The sequence below is a fragment of the Dasypus novemcinctus genome, chromosome 1 (genome assembly GCF_030445035.2).
Source record: "Dasypus novemcinctus isolate mDasNov1 chromosome 1, mDasNov1.1.hap2, whole genome shotgun sequence".
NCBI classification, from domain to species: domain Eukaryota; kingdom Metazoa; phylum Chordata; class Mammalia; order Cingulata; family Dasypodidae; genus Dasypus; species Dasypus novemcinctus.
Window position 1 is genome coordinate 23,687,644 of NC_080673.1, and position 18,903 is coordinate 23,706,546.

The following is an 18,903-nucleotide window of genomic DNA, read 5'->3' on the forward strand; positions in this document are numbered from 1 at the left end:
GAGGACCCTGGGGTGGCAAAGCCCACTCCACCTCAATTGAAAGGGCATTTCAGTCCCACATGGCTGATGGATGGAACTCTCATGCCTGCAAATGTAGACTCTCTTGGTTCCTTGATGTGGTGGTTGTCCATCCTCACCTCCCTGTCAGCTGACCTGGGTAAGTCCAACGAACTGGAGAGTAGATGCTACAACACCACTGAGGTTCAGGGCCCAGATCCCACATGGACAGCCCAGAGATTCAAGTCTTCTAGGCATACATGAATCCCAGCACCAACCACATGTTCAATAAAAGGGACAGAAGAGGCATATGTAGAGAAGACACATGTAAGTCCAGCTCCATCACACTCAGGAGCACAAATTCCAAAGTTGGGCCCACTGACAAGATAACGAAATCCAGAGTCTTTTGCTATGAGTGTAGGACCTGGGTGTCTCCATAGCTGTCAGGAGCACCACTAGCTGGGGTTGTATCTACTTTGGCTATCTCTGAGATCCTGATGAGATATTTATAAGTGTGGCATAAATGTGACCTCTCTGATGACCTCCCAACTCATTTTGAAGTCTCTTAATCATATAAACTCATCTGTCTTTACCATTTGTCCCTTTTTTTCAAGGTCTTCTTCTAGTTGCATCACCAGCTGGTGCTTGGCAGTAATACCTTGGCACCAGGGAGGCTCATGCCCAGAAGTCATGTCCATGCTGGGGGGAAGGTAATACATATACATGCTGAATTTGGCTGGCCACATTTGAGTAACATGGAGGCTCTCAGGAGGTAACTCTTAGGCACCCTGCAACACTAGCCCAAGTTGAAATTTCAAGCACAATAGATTCATAAGCATAGTCATCAGTATCAAGGACCCATCACTGACCCATCCTTCTTCACTTGTCTTTGCCCTTGCACTTGGGGGATTTTTGCTGTTCCATTGCAGAATGCAGCAAGCAGGAGCTCTGTATTTGTCATGTATTAGGTATTCACTAAATGTCTTTTTTTCCTGCCAAATATTTAAAATAGATTAGCATCAAAGGTTTTCAAGATATGTTGACAAAATTAGCTTCACTTTTTAAAGCTTTGATCATATTCATTCTAACAAATGATCAAATTTATAATCTCTTCAAACAGTAAATAGGGATAATAATAGTGCTTATATCAGAGGGGTATTGTGAGGATAAAATGAATTAACACATGACATCTAGAACATAGTAAATAACCAAATAAATGCAATTATTATTTTTATTTATAGAGGCAAGGCATCATAAAATCAAATTGAGAAATGAAAAAATAAATTTCAATCCCACGTCTTAGCTACCTGTCTTTCCTTGTATTACTTAATTTTTGAATAAGTACATTTTCAAGATTGATAGTAACTAGATTTGTGTACATTTACTCTATGTACCACACAGCAAATGCTCCATACATTAAATCCATGCAATAAAATAGGAGACAAGGATACTACCTTCCTAATATTAAAGATGATGAATTATAGAAATCAATAGTACTCATCACACCCGATTCTGTTCTTCTTGGACACCTAAGACTCTTCCTTTTTCCAGTCAGGTTGGAGCCGTATGACTAGCTCTGGTCAACTGAACATGAGGTGAAGGAATATGCCTAGTGCTTGAGAGGGCAGGTGACATGGCCATCAGTTTTCTTTTTATTCTTGTTTTTTAAGGTAGGCAAGGGAGTAAAAAGTTTATTATGAAACAAGAAAATAAGACCAGTACACAATCTGAGACATGGATTTCAGGCATGGTACAGGATGAACTGCCAGCATGGCCAAAAATTTTATAGGCAGTTGAGATGAAAGAATGATATAATTACAATATTAGTCCAAGTCTTTCACTTCCACTGGTCATTTTACCTTATCATGCTACTTACACATTTAAATTTGCATCTATACGAACTAATGGCTATTTTTATATAACATGCAGCATATTTTTGGAAATCATCTCAGATACCTCCAAAGTGAAATAGAACATTAATAAATTATTTAAGTTGATTAAATAAATGTATATTTGTGTAGCAGTTCAGAACCTCAGCTTCTGGAAAAAAAACATAGATGTGAGGTCTATTTCCAAATGTTCAATTTGAATTCATTGGTCAATCTATCTTAGGCCAGTACTATACTGGTCTTTACCACTGTAACTTCTATAATATGTTTCAAAAACTGGAAGTGGGAGTCCTCCAAGTTTGTTCTTCTTAAAGATATTTTTGACTATTCAGGGGCCCTTACCCTTCTAGAAAAATTTGATAATTGGCTTTCCCAATTTAACAAAGAAGGATAATGGGATTTTTATTGGGGTTGCATTAAATCTGTAGTCATTTGGGGAAGAATTGACATCTCAATGATATTTAGTCTTCCAGCCCATCAACACAAAGTATCCTTCCATTTATTTAGATCATCATTGATTTCTTTTAGCAATATTTTATCATTTTCTGAGTACAGGTCCTTTATGTTCTTGGTTAAATTTATTCCTAAATATTTGATTCTTTTGATTGCTGTTGTAAATGTAATTTTTTTCTGAATTCCTTCTCAGCTTGCTCATTAGTAGTGTATAGAAATGCTATTGATTTTTGCATATTAATCTTGTCTCCTTCCAGATTGCTGAAACTGCCATAAGGTTTAATAGTTTTGTTGTGGAGTTTTTTGGATTTTCTAATTACAGGATCATAACATCAGTGAATAAAGTTTTACTTCTGCTTTTCCTAATTTGGTGCTTTTTATTTCTTTTTCTTACCTAATTGCTCTAGCTGGAATTTTTAAGACAATATTGAATAAGAGTGGGAAGAGTGAGTATACTGGTCTTGTTCCTGATCTCAGTGGGTAAGCTTTCAGTCTTTCACCACGAAGTACAATGCTAGCTGTGTATACACTTTAGCATATTGAGAAAGTTTCCTTCTATTACTATGGAAGTTCAAAGCAGAAAACTGTATCATGCAATTTGGAGGAAAATCATACCTATTCCTATTGTACTGATGACAAAACTGAGCCACAGAAAGGTTAAGTAAGTTGCCTAGAGCCACACATGCAGTCAGTGTCAGAGTATTTAGGATTCGGCACTCAGGCTGCAGTGTCCATAGTTTTTACTAATATGTGTATTCTTTGCATAACTGCAAACACTATGCATAACTGCAAACATAGTTATAGTAGCTAACTTTATTGACTGAGTCACCATACTAGGATTTTCACTGAAACCCCGCCATAGTTTTATGAATTAAATCTTAGCATTATTATTATTTTAGAAGTGAAGAAACTGAGTTGCAGTAAAATTAATAGTTTACCCTATGTCACAATGCAGAACCAGTTTGAGCTCAGGAATTCTGACTCCTGAAGCTGTGGTTCCTGTACTTCTATACAAACACAATTAATTAGTCAATTTAATTAATTTATTAATGTTCTCCTTTACCTTAGAGGGATCTGAGATGATTTTCAAAAATAGGTTGCATGGTATATATAAGAAAAATAGCCATTGGTCTGTATAACTGTTGCAATTTTAAATATGGAAATAGCATGATATGTTAAAATGGTCAGTGGAATTAGAAGATTTAGACTTATTAAAGATCATGAAACATAGAAATCAATAGTACTCACCATACCCAGTACATGTCAAACCCACTCATCTGGGTCAGAATATTCAACAAATGATGCTGAGAAAACTGGATATCCACATCTAAAAGAAAGAAAGAGGATCATCATCTCAGATGTCCCACAAAAATTAACTTCAAATAGATCAGGATCTAATATAAAAACTACAACCATAAAACTCTTGAAAGAAAATAAAGGGAAACACCGTCAATATCTTGTGCTTAGGGGTGGTTTCTTGGGCCTTACACCCAAAGCACAAGGAACAAAAGAGAAAAAATAGGTAAAAGGGATAGCCTCAAAATTAAATACTTTTGCTCTTCAAAAGACTTTGTTAAAGAAGTAGAAAGACAGTATACTTAATCCTCAGAAACCATGTAACTGATAAAGGATTGATCTCCATGTTATATAAACAGATCACACAACTTAAGGACAAAATGATAAGCAACCCCATTAAAAAATAGGCAAAAGAAATGAACATTTTGCCAAAGTGGAAATATAAATGGCCAAAAGACACATGAAAAGATGTTCAACAACACTAGATATTAGGGAAATGAAGATCAAAACTACAATGAGATAACATCTCACAATATACAGATGGCCATTATTAAAAGAACAGAAAGCTTCAAATGCTGGAGAGGATGTGGAGACATAAGAACACTCCTTCACTATTAGTGGGACTGAAATATGGTGCAAACTCTGTGGAAAATGATCTGGTAGTTCCTCAGGAAACTCAATATAGAACTGTCATATGCTCCAGCAATCCTGCTACTAGGATTATATTTAGAAGAACTAAAAACAGTGACACAAACAGGTATTTGCACACCAAAGTTCATAGGAGCATTATTCACAATTGCTAAATATTGGAAACAACTTAAGCATCCATTAAGCAATGAATGGACAATCCAGATTTGTATATTTATAAGATGGAATATAACTCAGCTGTACAAAGAAAGCACATGCTAGCATGGAGTAATCTTAAGGATATTATATTAACTGAAATAAGCCAGATAAAAAAGGACAAATACTGTGTGGCCTCAATGATCTGAACTCAATGCAGTGAGTAGATTTAGGGAGCTGGACTATGAAGACAGGTTGGTGGGAGACAGAATGTGGGATGAGAAGGGGGATACAATGCTGGATGTATGTAGGAAGTTTAATAAGGTCAAATGTACACATGTGGTAATGATTGGGCTTGATTGTAACACATGACAATGAATGTAACAAACACTTGATTTACGGATGTGATTGTGGCTGAAATGAATAATCTAGGAAGGTTAATGTTAGTGGGAGGACAATTGGAAGGTAAAATTGGGAATGTATAACAACACTTTTGGAAGTAGATGAAGATTGTGGTTAATAATTTAATACAGGTATTTTCTTCTACTGCAGGGTATTAAGAATGTGGTATAACAAATGTAATTTATGTTGTTTACAATGTTAACAACATTTTAATGTTTCTGTAGCAAAAGTAAAGTTGGTACTATAATTCTCAAGGTAAAAAAAAAGAATATAGGACTTGGTTTTATGAGATATGAATATGATTAAACATTTTTTGTTAATAAGGAGACCTTGACTATGTCATTTAACTTATCTGTGTTAATCTGTGTATATTTCCAAACACTAGAGGCAAAACTTAGTTAGCAGTTAGAATTAGATGTGCTAAAGGTGCTGAAAAAATAACTTTTTTAGGAATAATGTTTCCATAACTTGAGTTGCCTTTCTCTGTTTCTTTATTTTTGTGAACTTGAAATAAAGTTGTTAATTTAAAAAAAAGTTTCTGATTTGTTCCAAGAACACTTCATATTTGTTTAGCAAGATTACATGTTTCAGGAAAGAAACTGGGACTGATGTCTATTCAGTAGTCACTATATGTTATGTATTTCCCAGGAACTTTGATTTATTTAGGTACGATATTAATTTCCATCTCATTGAGTTTTAGGGAGGTTATAAACTTTATGCATATGAAAACACTAGAACAGCAGCTGACAGTAAATGTTAAGTAATAGTTATTATTAGGAATAGGAGAAGGAGGAAAAGTAAAATCAATAGACTAGTTATGATGGTTAAGTGCATGTGTCACCTTGGCCAGCTTATGGTGTGCAGTTGTTCGGTCAAGCAAGCACCAGCCAGATTGTTACTGTGTGGATATTTCATGACCTTAAATCATCACTAAGTTGATTGCATCTATGGCTAAGTACATCTACAATTTTTAACTGAAGAGATTGCCTTCAACAACAAGAGGAGTATCATCCAATCATTGAAGGTCTGAAATGGCAAACTGATGATTTCTGCAGTCAGAAGAGAAATTTTCCATCTCTGCTTCATCCAGCCAGCTTTTCCTGGGGAGTTCCTCGAAAGCTGTCATAGATGTTTCCAGCTTGTAGCCTGCCCTGTAAAGTTTAGATTTGACCATCTCCACAACTGTGTAAGCCAATTCCTATAAAAATATCTTGAAATATTTACATCATATTTATATCATATATAATATATACTTATATATATTGCATGATATATCTGTCCCTATCTATCTATCTATCTATCTATCTATCTATCTATCTATCTATCTATCTATCTATCTATCTATCTCCTATTGGTCCTGTTTCCTTAGAGAACTCCGACAAATACAACTAATCACTATTTTAGATCCATCATATTTTTGTTTTAAGAGGGAAATATAGAAACTTATTCCTTTTTTCTATGTTAGGAAAGATTAAGCCCAGTAATTAGGTGACCTCTGAAGGTCAGCCAGAACATCTATAGAGAAACTGAAGTCCAAACGTAGGCACATCCAACTCAGTAAAATCCAGTATTAACTTGCTTTGATCTCCCATGAATGTTCTTTTTTAAAACATACTTTCTATTTAAGGACTAATGTTTTCAAAACATTGATTATCCACAGTTTAGGAAGTCCTTCTCTGAGTAGAAATTCGAAATTTCTCACTGTAGGTTTCCTATAATTCTAATTCTCTATATATCTTTTTAATTGAGATATAAAATGTTGCCAACTTTAATTGCAGTTTTCTTTACCCCCTTTGGATGTAAGATTTATAAGTGCCAGAGTTGAAAGAAAAGCAATAATTAAATATCATATATCTGTTTCTGAGCTGAGCAGAAGTTGCAGCAGAATGTCGTTTTGAGTTTATTAGATTAAAAATAAAACACAAAAATTGTAAACAACATTACTTATACTTTAAATGTAAGTTAGAATTTATTTGGGGTGGTAAAATATAGTGGTAGAACCAGAAGAAGTATGAATAAGGCAATTTGACATTCCTCAAACTATCCCAAAGGATGTAAATATGTGACCTGACTCACTTTCATTTGTCTAAAGTTTGAAAATTCTTAATTTCTCATTTAAATAGATATTAGTATAAAAATAGACTATTAATGGTAAACTACTTCTTTGTTTAATTTAGCCATGTTTTCCCTGATATGACATGAAAAAAATTTAACATTTTTGTACTTTAGAATAATATGTTCCAGGTGCTCATCATTTTCACACCAAACTGATACTTTTTCAGCACTAATTCAACCATCTGGAAAAAAACAGAAAAACGTGGGGGGAAATGCCATGTAAGATCTATTTGCAGGAAAATTAACAAATAGAAGACTCTAGTTTGAACCGTTCCTAAAAATAGAATGACAACAAAATAAGTCATATATAAGTTATATTTGCCAAAATTCCAAAAATAATTCTGTCTTAGCATTAGTAAAGTAAGTTTTGTAACTCATGGACTTGTAATAGTACAGACTTTAGTTTATTACTCAAAATCTGTATTTGATATCAGCTTTGTAGCTGCAAGAACAATGAATGACTATGTCACTCTCAGTTTAGTTACTAAAATTTAGGATCACTTGAAAAAGTTTTTGTTTCCATGTCAGTATGTGTGTATTCTCTAGTCCTATTTTTCATTGGTGCTACTTCAGAGAACAACTATTTAAAATAAAACTGCACCCTGGCAATTGAAAATGAGGAGAAGCAAAAGGGAGTTAATGAGGTTAATATGTTCTATATTTGTGACAGTATTCTCTTGGAATTTATAGATTTAGAGTCACCTTTTAAAGTATTCCAGGGCCCTGCAGGTATTTTAATTTGAATTGCTCCTGCTTCTAGGCAGTTGAGGAAAACCAACTCCTTTGGCTAGGAAGGGAGCCTAGCCAATTATCCAGCATCCAATTTCAAATTAGCATTGTGTCTTAAATGTATACTTTTTTTTCCCATGAAAACTTACTGTTTCACCAAGGCTATCTCTTATTTTATGTTAGAAATAAAAGCTATCTCATTTATGCTTTAATCACATTTCATGAAGAAAACTGCATACCGAATGGTGTCTGTAAACTTGGCAAACTAAATAATATATATGTGATATTGGGCAAAACCCCCAAATAATTCTGTCTTGGTATTGGTATACTAAATTATGGAATTGAGGTCTATTGATAGTACAAACTTTGATTTATTAATTAAAATGCATATGTGTATTTGATATCAGCTTCATAATTGTAAGAATAATGAATATCTATGCTCTTCTCAGTTTAGATTCTAAAATTCTTGATCATTTGAATAAGTTTTTGTTTTCGTATATTGACAAATATCCCTGAAGAATGTAGAGGGGTTACTAAACCACTACCAATAATTCCTAGATATGTTTACCATTATCCTAATAGAAAGTGACTTAATGGCTGGTATTAGATGGATAATAACCTATTCTCTGGTGTGATTTATAGGAATGGTTGTGCCAGGATCTGGTCCAGAATCCTGCCAGATGAAAACGCAATTGACAAAGCAGTTCAGTATTCTTTACCAGGTGGCTGCAAACTCAATCTCTTTAATGCCAGGAAAGACATTGTCATGTCTTACATCCAAAAATGACCTCATTCTGCTCCTGCAGTGTCTCAGGCGAGCTCATTTTAACCTTGAACTTTGATGGGGCTCCTTTCAAAGGGCTGTTCAAAACAGGTCTAGGATATGCTGTAAGGGAGTGGTGTTAGCATTTATAAATATCACAGTCTGTTATAATTCTTCATTCTGAAGGGAAAAAATGAAAAATAATAAAGTCCAAAGTGAAAACTAAACTTATTTAATAAATGTGTATTGTTCTAGTAGTAGCCAGATAAACTATATATGGCACTTCCACTAGCCCCTCTCAAAGGCAATTTCTAGGGCATTATTTATGCATTATTATGGGTATGACTACCCCCTGTATTTATAATGCTCCATGCAATCTTCTGTTACTCCTCTTTCTGACTTTTCTCAAAATGAAATTAGTAAATGAAAGGAGAAAAATTGCCAGTGAGTCCATTTTTTCGTTTGTCAGTGTCCAGGCAAGAAGATGTCCACATTCATAGTGCTAGAAGAAAAGCTTTTCATGAAATTTAGGACATCACAACTTCATTGAGCGACTTGTGAATCAGACAGCATCTCATTAAGAAAGTAGAAGAGAGATCTGCAGAAGGAATAGAAAGGGGAAGCTCATTGAGCAAATCCAAAGCATGCAATGATTTGATTGGCTGATGTTAAGTTTCCATTTTGTGTGGGGGAAGAGGTCTTAAAGAGTGAGGTGCAAATTTTCATTGATTAGTATGGTGTTTGAGTTTACCAAAGGGCTGCTGATGCTAAGTTCAGAAATGTGTTGGCTTTTAGAACAGGGATTTATTTGGGGTAAAAACTTACAGTTCCAAGGCCTTGAAATTTCCAAATCAAGGCATTAGCAGAGATGCTTTCTCACCAAATTCAGCTGCCTCATATTAAAGCAAGATGGCCTTGGATCTCTCTCAAGGTTTCTGCCTTCCCCTCCAGACTTTACCATCTCCCAGAGCTCAGTTGAGAACAACCAGGCATAGGACTTATCTATTACCAGGACTCCTCTCTCAGTCTTGGCTGCTCTGCTTTCTTCCTGAGTTCAGCAATGTTCTATCAGACATCTGGCTCATCTCTCCCTGGGCCTCAGCTCTTTGAACTTCTCCTTGAGCTCAACTGTGGATGGCCCCGGAGTTCTTTCTCTCACATTGCAGGATCAAATATGGTGGCTTCTGTGTGCGTCTGTGTCTCTCTTTATCTCCGTTTATATCAGAACCAGCAAGAGGGCAGAGACTGAACCTGAGTTATGCCTCACTGAAGCATAGTCCAATCAAAGCGGTCTCATACCCACAGGAATGGATTCATTCAAAAACATAATATTTTTCTTTTTGGGACTCATAAAATAACTCCAAACTGTCGCACATGGTATACTTGTCTAATAAGTTATCTCTATGGACTGAAACATTTATCAGAGGTATTGTTTACCTGAAATTCTGTAGGGTACTTTCCATTTCCTCAGAAAATCCTTGCAGGTCAGTATTTTGATCTTCTGGAAAAGCCTTTCTCAGAAAAGGGGTCCATCCTGGCAACAGCCAATTTAGGAGGATATTTTATTTTACTTAACAATAGACAAAATTATTCTGGGGAAATTATATTGGATTTCTGTTATCCTTATAATCCACATACTCCAATAAAATATAACTTCAATCCAGTGGCCATAATAGTGAAATTCTCTGTGAAGAATACCTGTCACTGAATAAGAATTTACCCTGGGGAGAGAAGCTACGAGGGGTTTTGGAAATAGTAACATCTGTTACAGAGAAAGAGGAAAAAGATTGAATCCTTGGGGCCAAAAATGAGAAAAGAGAAAGTATAAGTGGTGGTCTGAGTCAGAAAAGTCATGCCTTCCAGATTTAGTAGAAGCACTTATACAGTACTCAATGATTAGCAAAATAAATAAAGTCATGTCATCAAATTGCAGTGTTCATAAGCCTTTCTTTTCTTTTTGAGCTTTAGCTAAAAACACTGTCTTAGTTACTCCCTGAAGAAAAAAATGTGACCTTCTTTAAGCATGTTTCCTGCCAATCACCCATCTCTACTATGATGTTTATTCTGTGATATTAGACATAACTGAGTACTTCTAAAATATTGTAAAAATATATTCTTTAATTTGCCACCACCTATTTTTTTGCTAATACCTTGTAGCAGCATAGTTCTTTGGAGATGCTGACCAGGCAGGGGTTTGATTTCAGAAAGTCCAACACTCCTTTGCTTTTAATTTCATCCATAGGTAAGATTATCTTATTTCATGGTGGTATATGCTCTTAGGGCTTCCATATGGATATTTACAGTTGGCAGCAAGATAATTACTTGTTCTCCATCATACTCTCTCTGTTTCAGTTAATAATGCTGATGCAGTCTTTTCATTAAAGTTCCATCTATCTCAGAAATGGCTCAAAGTTGACAAAGTTAACAAAGTTATCTACACACACAGTCTCTCTAGTCTATCTCTCTCTTTCTCCTTCCCTTGCAAAGGTTTAGAAAGCACAAGTTATTTTCCAAAGTGCAAGTGAGTGCACATATATACACAGATACACACACATACATATTTAAGAGAAAGTAAATACCCAAGGATTTCTTTTTATAAAATCAGAAAACTTACTCCTCAAATGTTTTTTGAGTTCTCACCCTTCCTTCCACCCATGCATAATGAGCAAATATATAGAATATAATTACACTTTGAAAGTTGTTTATCAATTTCAACATGCTAAAAACTAATTATGCTGTAGGCTTTATCAAAGTTGTGCTGGTGTTGATGGAGCCTTTAATCATGTCTTCCTTGCATGAAGAGGCTGTAAACAAATTGCTGCTGCCTTACAAGCACATTAATTTCTGATGGTAGGAGGACGTCTCTTTTTGTGACAGAACGAAACTTGCATTCCAAGCATTACCACCTGCTTAATCATAAAAGCATACGCTGTAATATGATGGGGTTCTAAGTTAACTCCTTTGCAAAGTTAATGAATAAGTAAATAGTCAGATGTGAACGTAATACACAGTGTTTATTTATAGTCCTACATAAATGTCTATGGAGTAAAACTATTGGTACATAATCTACCAGACCCATATAACTGTTGTTGTGATGTAATAATATGAATTGACTGAGTTCTAGGATAACTTACTTCATAAAGGCAAGTGTTTAAACTGAATCCTAAATGTATTTTACTATAAAACTTTGTGACTTTGAAATGTACTTTCACGGAGAAGAACATTTGGAAAAGTTGTGAAATATAAGCTCACTCTCTTAGGAAAATGGAAGTCATGGATGCAGAGAGAGAGGAGACATATTTCAAGCAAATAAAAGAGATCAAACCTCAACCCAAGTAGCATGTTTTTTTTTGTTTTTGTTTTTTATTGACTTTGTAATAATATTACATTAAAAATATATATGTGAGGTCCCATTCAACCCTACCCACCCACCCCCCCTCTCCCCCCCCCCAACAACACTCGTTCCCATCATCATGACACATCCATTGGATTTGGTAAGTACATCTTTGGGCACCTCTGCACCTCATAGACAATGGTTCACATCATGGCCCATACTCTCCTCCATTCCATCCAGTGGGCCCTGTGAGGCTTTACAATGTCCAGTGATTACCTCTGAAGCACCATCCAGGGCAGCTCCATGTCCCAAAGATGCCTCCACCTCTCATCTCTTCCTGCCTTCCCCCATACCCATCGTCAGTAATGAAACCTTTCCCTAAACTACTACTTCTTTTTAGACTGAATTAGTCTGCTCCTCTTCTGTATTCCCATGGTGAATTATAATATCACTTTCTTAGGGAACTCACTGAATTGGATTTTAAGTATCATTTGCACATCAATCTCTAAATGCCTTAAAACATGAAAGTGTCTTATTCTTTTTTGAAACCCCAGCAATAAACACAACCAGTGGATAGAGTGGATTCTGAAACATTGTTAAGGAATGAGGTTGTAGGGCAGAAAGCAAAGCAAATCCTTCCAACCCCAAAAGAGGGTAGGAAGTGAGTGAACTAGAGTTTGGGATACGGAGGGTGATAGCAATTGAATCTGTTATAGATAAGCAAGTCTGATGATTGCTGGACTTTGAAGGTGATTTTATGTAGTTATGTAAAGATGGGTCAAAAGTGAAGAGACAGAAAAATGTTGCAGAATTTGTTAAAATGCAACTGTGCTTTAAAAAAGAAGGAATATCAATGGCTCATTCTATTACTGGCAACTACGACAGTAATTATTTACTCTGTAGAATACACTAAGCCCTAGAGAGAACTACTGTGAAATGTTTTGATAAACTCAAATATGTTGCAATGCTAATTCACTGGAAGAATCAATTGTCAGTCCCACATGGATGCTTCAGCATCTGTTGACAGCTGTGATACTTTTCATTCATTACACGACTCAAGGAGGAGAATTTGATCATCTGTTTCAGGGTCATTCCCTTATTCTTCGAAAACTAATGAACAGAAACTATACAAAAACAATTTATTTCAAAGAACTATTTCACTTTTGCCTATTTAGCTTCATATGACTAAACAGTCATTCTAAGGCCAAGAGAATTCTGAAATAATGCTCTTTTAATTTGACTCTGAGTTGTAAATAAAAGAAACCAAACTCAAACAATGATGAACAAGAAAAGGATTTGTTGCATGTTATACCTAGAGGTCCAGGGTGCTCCAGCTTATAAAAATAGTCTAGTCTAAATATTTAACCATCTTCCAGGGCTCTGACTGGAGGTGGACAGGTAGTGCTGCAGACAGTGGAAACTTGTGGTCCTTTGCTATCACAGCCTAGACTAGCCTATCCTGTCTGACATTCAGTCTATTTCTACAGGTAATCCCTGGCTTTGCTGTTAATTTTTATTATATCTCTTCCACTAGCCTTTCTAATTCTTGGAGAAAATAACAGCAAGTTTCAACTCTTTTTCTCTAGTGAATAGTACAATTCATTGCATATAGAAGGGAGGTGGTAAATGTTTGTTGATAGAAGAACTGCAAAGGAAAATTTAGCTGTAAAAATATACACCAACTATCCCACACCATTTCTAGGATGATTATTAAAGCCTCAAAAATTATTCACTTAAGAAAAAGGTCAACATTATGATCCTCTGCAAGTATTTTATTTAGATTTGACAGAGACTAAGTGAATAGATATAAATGCACACACTTGTTCTCATTTCTTCAACAATACTAATTGTGTGCCTATCATGTGCCAAGCCCATGTTAGACTTTAGAGTACAGAGAAACAAGCCCCGCCATCCAAGAATACAGTGAAGGATTCTAGGATGGGAGACAGACTAGGGTAATAATCAATTAAAATATAATAGGATCATTGCATTGATAGAGAATCACCATAAAAGGTGAGCACCCTTAAGAGTATTAGCCAGGTGCAAAAAGCAGGGCAGATCTTTTTAGACAGAGGAAGCAGAAGGCCTAAAGTCCCAGAATCTAGGAAAGCCTGGAACATGGAGAACAGTATAGCAGGTGAGTAGGACACGAGGTGGTAATTGGTGAAGATGAGACTGGAGAGTAATTAAACCAATCATGAAATACTAACATGCTACATTAAGCAGTTTGAACTTTATTCCAAAGGCTCTGGGGAAAACATTGAAACATTTTAATTGGAGAAGTGACAGGACCAAATTTGGAATGTAGAAATAGCATTCTATGGGTGTGTGGAGAATAGATGTGGTGGGAAGAGTTGTGAAACTAAGCCATGGTCAGATTTTAAAATGGTATCCTCATATAAAGACAATGAGCTGGAGAAAGCATATTTTTTCTCATGACTTTGGGGAAATTAAGAAAACTTACCAAGTGCAGCTGAGCTGATGCTATGAGGTGGGTGATGACAAACCAAACTTACAAAGAAACAAGACTCTATGAAGATTAGAGGGAAAATACATCTTTGGTAGTGAGAGGAAAATTGCAATGACACAGAGAGAATGAGTGATTCATGTCAGTCATGGAGCATTAGAGTGGAAATCTGCACTTCTACTGCCTAGGTCTCAAATCTGCCTTAGACCCAGCTCCAGCAGCCGAGTTCTGCCTCAATCATAGCTCCTCTTTTTGGTTTCAAATGAGATGTCAATTTCTTATATTGCTTCCCATGTGTCCTTGAAATGAGCCACTCATTTTGGGACTTGAAACAATCTCTGCTCTTTATAAGCGAAAGAACTTAAAACAGATGGCAGAGTGAAAGTCACAAGTTAGCAATTGCTCATCTGCATGTCATACCAGTAATCATATCAAAAGGGACATACTTCATTACCAACCATTGAATACAGAGCTTGGCATGGAGAGAGAAATGACCTTAAAGAACAGGATTTTTAAAAGCATTCATCTCCTAAAACAAATACAGAATTCAGCTACTGCAAAATTAATCAATATGCCCCTGTATTTAGTATATGGAAATAGTTCAAATTGCACAGCTTGAAAAAGAACCTTAGGATAGTCCCAGATGAAAGATGCTACCTTAATGTAAAAGGCCATTTTTCACTCTTTGGTATTATATATTTCTCTTTTAATAAGTTCACCAGCTTCAGGGTAGTAACATTTTGTTACATGTGGCAAAACATTTTGATCTTTATCAAGATTCCTATTCACCACTTTATCTTGTTTGAGGTCCCTTTGCACACAGGTATTTTGGGCCTTGGGGAAAATGGATCTTTTTTTTTTTAATGTAAGCTTTATTTCAAACCCAGAAGATAAAATAACAGAAAAAAGGCACCTTAACAAGTAATGGAAACTTTGTGCCAGACAATTCTGTCCAGGTACTTTTATCTCGTCTAATCCTAAAAACAAACTCAATTATTTCTCCAGTATTCAGAAAGAGACACAGATGAGTACAGATTGGTTAAGTGACATGACCAAGGTCTCCTGATTAATGAAGAAAATGAAAAAGAAAAAAAGAAAAATGTTTAACATATTCACATCTCATAAAACTAAACCCCATATTTTTTTTTACCTTTAGCATTAATATAGTACCTTCTTTGCTTTTGCTACAAAAATATTACAATAGTTTTGTTAACTATAGTCTGTAAGTTACATTAGTTATATTTTTCTCACACATCACTATATTCTGAACACCTTGTAGTAGAAGAAAATTCCTGTATTTATATTATTAACCACAATCCTCATCTACCACCCAAATCAGTTAAACAATGACTAGATTATTCTCTAGCTGTCCTCCAGGTACCTGTTTCAGCCACAATCACATCCATAAATCAGCAGTGTTTGTTACACTCATTATAACGTGCAACCATCAGGAAAAGGGATCTTGAGTGACAGAAGGACAAATTGAATGTTTGACAATTTTCTTGTGGATTTTGAACTCATTGGGATCTAATTTCAGCAACAGTGTGTGATCCGGTTTATGGCACATAAAACTATGTCTTCAGAACAGCCTTAGGTAAGTTGGGAAGTGCAGTTCCAAGTCAGTGATATACTAGAAATGTTATCTATTTGATATAATAACTTGTGTTGAAGGGTACAATAAAGGTATGCAGGGTGAAAGGAGGGGATCTTTTCTCCAAAGTCCTGTGATCTAGGTCAGGCTGTGGGCAGCCACTGCGGTGGTCACTTATAAAGGATGATGCAGTCCATATGTCAAGCACTGGAATAGAACTAGGGAAACCTGTTCACACACTTGGAGCTACAGTTATCTCACCATTGATTTTGGTTTATATTTTAAATAAAATCCATAACCCATTTTTGTATTTTACAATGTGCTATGATTATAAGTGAAGCAAACACATACAGTGCTTAGAGTTATGTGGAAGAGTGTTGTAATAACTATGGAGTAAGAGAAGGACACCATCTCTCTCAAGTTTATTTGACAGGATATTCCAGGCCCAGATTAGGAAATACTGAATTTTAAGTAACTGGCTATTAGGTAAAAGGATCACATTACAACATGTTTCTAAACACAAATATAAATGTAACAACTGAAACTGTATAGCAGTCATTGGTTATTCAGATGTTCGAAAGAAGGTAAAATGTATATGTGTCTATGTACTTTTACAAAGATATTGATAGTATCATTAAAATAATAAACAACCCATTTTAATTAGCATTAATTATAATTTAACATCTTAACATAAGAAACAAAAAAGAAAGATAAGATTCCAGTAGAGAACTTGTGAATCCCTGAAGATATTTGTATATGCAAGTTAGAACCATTCTAGATAATATTTGGAATAGACACTACCAGCATTTGCCTTAGTGATCTACATTTGACTGTCACTCTCTTTAGAATGATGATTTCTTAAGTTTGCAAAGAAATCTGACTCCAAATTGGAAGCCAGTCTGTCTTTTTTTTTTAGATAATTTTGTTTATTTTAATCAATTTATTTTTTATTAATTTTACGTTCTTTCCAAGTTTGGAGAGGCACTTTGCCTTTGACTATGTGTTCAACCAAAAGTTGCAATAAGCAGAAGGATCTACATTTGCCTTAAAATTAAAATACTGAGATGTTTTGTGATTTGTTCTAAAATCCCTGGTGTCAAAAATGGTCATCACTAGCCAATGGGCTTTTGCTCTTTTGAAACGTGGCTAGTGCATCCAAGAAACTACATTTTTAAAATTTTGATTAAATTCTAGTACTAAAATCATATAAAGTATGTTTTTTTCTTTTAGCATAACTTCACTGTCTTAGTGGACTATAATTCGCTTTAGCCTTGTACTGCACATAATACTGTTTTGCTGTAGTACATGTTTGGGACACATGCCATTCCTAGCACTACATATATATAAACATATCACTAACACAGTTCATGTCAATGGATGGATTCAGATTGAATGATAATTTTCTACATACTGATAACATCACTAAGAGTCAGTTTTAATATTTTATTCAGACAGCATAAATTATGATGTATATAAATTATGATGGTAACTTAAATGAAATACTTAGTGTTGCTTTAATTATATGAAAATTGTTTTCCCAGTTAAAGAACAAGTATAGACAATTATTAAAATTTTCAACAGACACATAATTGTAGTGCAGAATCAGGTGGAGATGTAGAAGTTAGCATTATTAGCAGAGAGAGAGAAGGAGAGAGAGAATACACATGGTTAACTTCATGATAAAAGATAATTATAATTTTGTTTGGCAGAGCAAAACAGAAAAATTGTGGGTTATGTGAAATAATTAGGTTGATGAAATGGGAAAGTACTAAGAGACATTTTCTGCAAATAGATAATGAATATGATAAAAAATTTTCTCTCAATCCTCACAAAACTATCAACAAAACTAGTGCCTGAAATCAGAATTAAGTTTTTTTAGAAATAAAAAAGGCTAACAATTTTAAATAGGATCTCAGCTTTTAGCTTTGGCCAGCTAAAAATTGTCTAGTATTCTTATATTAAAAAACAAAAACAAACAAACAAAAAAACTCAGTTCTAGATGGAGAGGTTTAGAAGAAATTTTTATTTCATTTATAAGGAAAAGACTAAAAAAGATTTTAGAAAAATTGAAAGGTCTCCAATTAATCCGTGAATATTCATAAAATATGAAATCTTTCTAACAATATCAAAGATCAATTTATTAAAAATTTGAAATATTGAAAGCATTTTTTTCTAGCTAAGTCATGTGGTATAACATATTTTGCCCAACTAATGTATTGGTTTATTTTGCTTAAAAGACTTCCTCATTTACAAAGAGATGTTATTTTGCAGAATAAAAATCAAACTCATGGCTAAGATATTTTTGAATCTTTTACATATGTCAAAAAGTAATAGCCAGAAATGAAAAAAATGTTATCATGTACTATATATTATGTCAAAAATCCAGACTTAATTGGAACCCTAAAACAAGAATAGCTTCAAAATCAAATTAATTTTTCTAAAAAGATAAAATGAGTTTTAACAGTATGTATGCAAATAACAAAGGATTTTAAAAATTTTTTTGTATTTGACTACATTTTGGGAAAAGTTTTAAGTAAATTTGAAACAGCTTTGGTATATAAATCTGGTTTCTTCACTGTATGTTTTATGAAATCCAAATACAGATCAAGAATTTCTGAAGAAGATTTGGCATCAAATTGCAATATTAAATTATAAGTGATCAATATACACCAGATTTTGAAGATTGAGTTGAAATAGGAACATTTCTCAATAAAATTTTATACTTATTACATGTTGAATTGACATTTTGAATATACTAAGTTATAATGTATTAGTAAAATTAATTTCACATGTTATTACTTTTTTAAAAAGTGGTTACTAGAAAATTTTAAACTATATATGTGGAGCTCATCATATATCCATTGATCTGCACTGGTCTAGAAACTTAGAAACTTCATAGATCAAATGCTGTTATCATCATTACTGTATCAAGTTCCTCCAACCAAAATTTAAACCAATTCTCTTTACACCACGGACCATTCTTTCATCATATCCTGAATCGCTGAACAAAATATGCTTGTGTAGCTTGTAATTTAAATTATTTTATTGGGAAGAGCAAAAATGCATTTATAGTTGGCATGTTAC